The following is a 4,337-nucleotide window of genomic DNA, read 5'->3' as shown; positions in this document are numbered from 1 at the left end:
GCATTATACGTATCATGATTTCATATGTAATCGGCAACATAGCACATATTATACTTTTATATTCAAATAATCGAAACAACAATTGTTACTTTCCATCAATCTGCTGGCATCCATGAGGGTTCATAGGGATGTTCCCGTTACGCGTGAACTCTTTCTTTTAACATTCTCAATTATGAATCATCCCCATACCCCGTCCGATATGAGTGTTAAATTATTAAATCTTGCTACCCCATCCAGTATGAGGGTGAAACGGGCCGTCCCCATACCTCGTCTGACATGAGCGCCAAATTACCAAGTCTCGATACCCCGTCCGGTATGAGACAACGTCACGGTAGGGTTCTCTATTGTACCCGATCCGTCCACCATCTCTCAGGACATCCAGTAAGGCTGCCGTTTCATCCATTTACTTAATCACACATTTTTTTATTTTCCTTTAGTTTCAATTTTTCCAATTCAATCTTAATGACATAAATCAAACAATGCATGCATTCAAAACTATAAAATTGATCAATAAGGTACTATCATACATTTAAAACTGTAAAAATAACCAACAGAATAACATTAGATAATTTCTAATTCTGGCTCCATTAGTACTCCGTAATTAATTATGAATATTTTCTAAATTACACAAAAGATTATATTATTATTTATTTATACTTCAATTCTATAACAGAGAATAGGGTGAGAGATTCTTACTTAATTTGATGCCCGAAAGGCTAAACTGTTGACTGTGCCTACTGGTGGTCCCCGGCTTCCCTGAATTTTTCTTCAAAAATTAAAATGCGCTATAAGTACCTATAAATGTCCCAAAAAAATCCAAAATCAACCTCATGGTCCAATTTTAACCAATTTAGGAATTCCGGCATGATGGCTTTGCCGTGCTTTGGCGACGGCGTCGTCGCCCGCGACGGCAGTCTTCCTCAAATCGGTTGTTTTTGGCTAATTTTACATCTATCATTGCTAGAAAACACGTTAAGATGCCTCGGTTAGCCGAAAAGATACAAAAAACTGAAACTCATCGACAGCGGGGCTCTCCGGTGCGGTGGATGCTCCGGCTCACGTTACGGTTGAATATTTTGCTCTGGTCAACCTGTAGAGAAGGAAACGATGATCACAATGGTGAAAAAATTACACCGAACGGGAATCGGAAAGGGTCTCATCGGAGGCATTTTGTGAAATTCCCTGCGGCGACGCCATCGGGCTTTGCTAGTGATTTTCAGTTTGATCGCGGGCACGCAGATCGCCCACGTGGCCTCCCGTGTGGCACCACGTCACTGTCCGTTGTCACGCGGCGCGTCCTGATTCGTCGGAGCTTCTGACCGGGTATCCTACGTGGTAAAACTTTTTTAAACTGTATTTTGACCTCCGATTTTCGATTTTTCTTTTAAAAATATCTCCATAACCTAAATTTATACTTTAAAAAAAAATTATTTTCAATTTCATTCTCCATCACATTTCCTTCATTTTTACACTAAATTAAAAAATTAAAAATTTATATTTATAATTAATTTAATTTACATTATATGATATTTGGGCATTACATTATATGATATTTAATGTATATAATCCTACGTGAATCAAATTTTATAATTTAAAAATAGACCTAATTAAAGTGTAATTAGACAATTAACAGCTGGAAATAAAGGGGGGTTTATGTCAAAATCATATGATTAAAAAGAAAAAGAAGGAGAACCTTCCTAAGCACCTTTAGTTCAACTCCACACAAATTTGACCAGTTGTATGGTAAATAGTAAACTACTTTTTTCATATATATATATATATATATATATATATATATTAACAATTATATTAATAAATAAATTAACTAAAAATATAAATTTAATTAATTAATTAATAATAAAAAATCAAAAAAATATATGAATTGACTAATGAGTAATGTAATTTCATAAATTATTTTTAACTTTGTTTAAAAAAAAAAAAAAAAAAAGGTACATGGCACACTTATCATCTTTTGTAAAAAAAGGTGTTCATTATTAACTATTTACTGTTGTATAATAATTAATTATAATTAGTCACAGTAAATTCAACTAATTAATGATATATATTGAATTAGGGATTACAGCTAATATGCTGTAAGTTGAGAATTAGTAAGCAGTAGTTCGCTTTTTTTTTTTTTCTGATTTGATTGACACACACACACATATATAGACATACATATAAATGATACATAAATATCTGTCTTACATTAATTTTTTAAAAATAATTTTAAGATATATATGTATATATATGCTGTCACACGTGGATAAGGTGTAATGAAAATTTTATTCATAAAAATATGTAAAGTATATTTGTAAAGAAAAAATAAAAGTAAAATATATGAAAATTTTAAAAATATAACTAAAAAATGTTATTATATATATAAAATAAACTTTAAAATATTACCCACAAATTCAAAGTATAAATATTTTTATTGTAATTTATATATGGATTCATCATTTGTAATTCTAAACATAATTTTTTTTTTTTTTTAATTTGTATCTTCGAGACACGATGTTTAAAAAAATTCATGTCAAAATAAAAAATGGACATTTCGTGCGTATGTATATATATATATACATATATTTGTGTATTATATACACATATGGGATTTTTCAACCTATTCATTTAAGCATTATATATAAATTACAACTGGAAATTTTAAAATTACAGAGAAGAATATGTCATTCATGAGGCAATGTCATTGACGATGATGTACCTCATACACTGAACAACAAATTACTTTAAAAAAAAAAAAAAAAAATTCTTGAAGATTACTTTGGATTTAAATGGATAAGAATTCTATTTCTTTTTAGTTGAATCAATAATAGAAGTTGTTCCTTTGTTAATCCACATTAACTTAGTTGTAATGTCACTAACAAAAGCTTAAATTAGGTAAAAGTAGGTTAGTGTGAATGTGCATTATAGCCAAAATTTTGACTTAGATTAAGTTAATTTAATCACACTAAATTAAGCATAATCATGTGTATATAATAGAGTATCATATCTAGGTTTGAAAGCTCTTCTAGTTATTCAACTTTTTACTAAAACAAAAGGTGTTTCCCCTTGGAAAAAAAAGGGTTTCCAATATAAATGAAATTTGCCAAAAGCTTCAGTGTGAGTGAGCGAGTGGCTTTTATTCATGTTTTATTTGTTTGATAATGTGTGTGTGTGTGTGTATATATATAGATGTGTATATATATGAATATGGGTATGTAGATATAGATGGTTTAGGTATGAAAGAAAAGAAAAAGATGGTAGGGGAAGATTTTTTGTGTTGGTGATTCCAAAAATAATTGTAGTCAAATCTGGTTGGTATGTTCAAATATTCTGCCTTTCTAATCTTTGCAAGTCTTCTTGGCAAGTCAATGGTTTATAATTCATTGCTAAATATTGAATATTTTATTTTTGGATCTTTGAACATGTAAAACATATGATACATCAAATATATATACATATATATACACACACATATATTGTTCATCTTTCAGTGGTTACATTCCCCATAATTCTTTTCTACAAATTTAATTATATTTGTTTTTAAGTTTGAAAGTTTTATTAATTTTAGATTCAATATGAGAAATATAAACACCATTCTATTTATTTTATTGATGTTAACTAATTCTAATTAACTAACCTTCAAAACATCCATTAATAGATTCAATTTAAATACCATAATTTTAATTTTAATTTTAATTTTTTTTTTGCTAAAATCTTAAAATTTATAAACTAAAATTTCATGGTAATCAAAGTTTAAACAACATAATTTACCTTTTTATATAGAATAATTACAATTTTTTTACCATAAAACAAAAAGAAAAAAAAAAACTTAATTATATACAACCCTGTTCCTAGGTTATATATGATTAGACAATTGTTAGGTATAGTGTTTGATGTGAGAGAATATGATAATTATAAACTAAAAGTAAAGTTTTATAAAATAATGTGGGAGCATCTTAGAGGTTGGTGCACTTGGTTATGGTAAGTGAAAGTCTTTAGTCTTGAATGGAAGACTATAGAATTGGACAAAATTGAGACCAACCCACATTGACCCAAAATATGTACTCTTTTGAATTTTTAGCCTTAATCATGTGTATGCATGTGGATTATGTATATGTTTTACGTGAATGTATCTTAGATTTCTTTCTCCTTTTTTTTTTTTTTTTTTTTTTTTTTTTGTGTGGTGTAAGTATAGGTTTTTCTTTTACTTTATATGAAGAAAAAGAGAGAGGCTTTTTAAGTCAAGGCCCAAGGACAGCATTTGAATTCAAGGGTAACTTTTTATTTCTTGTCTTTTTGGTGAAGGAATCGAAGGCAATTATATAGTAAATATATATAGT

The sequence above is a fragment of the Carica papaya genome, chromosome 4, assembly GCF_054855325.1.
Source record: "Carica papaya isolate Zhongbai chromosome 4, ASM5485532v1, whole genome shotgun sequence".
In the NCBI taxonomy this organism is placed as follows: Eukaryota; Viridiplantae; Streptophyta; class Magnoliopsida; order Brassicales; family Caricaceae; genus Carica; species Carica papaya.
The sequence above is the reverse complement of the archived record's forward strand: the minus strand, read 5'-3'. Positions refer to the sequence as shown.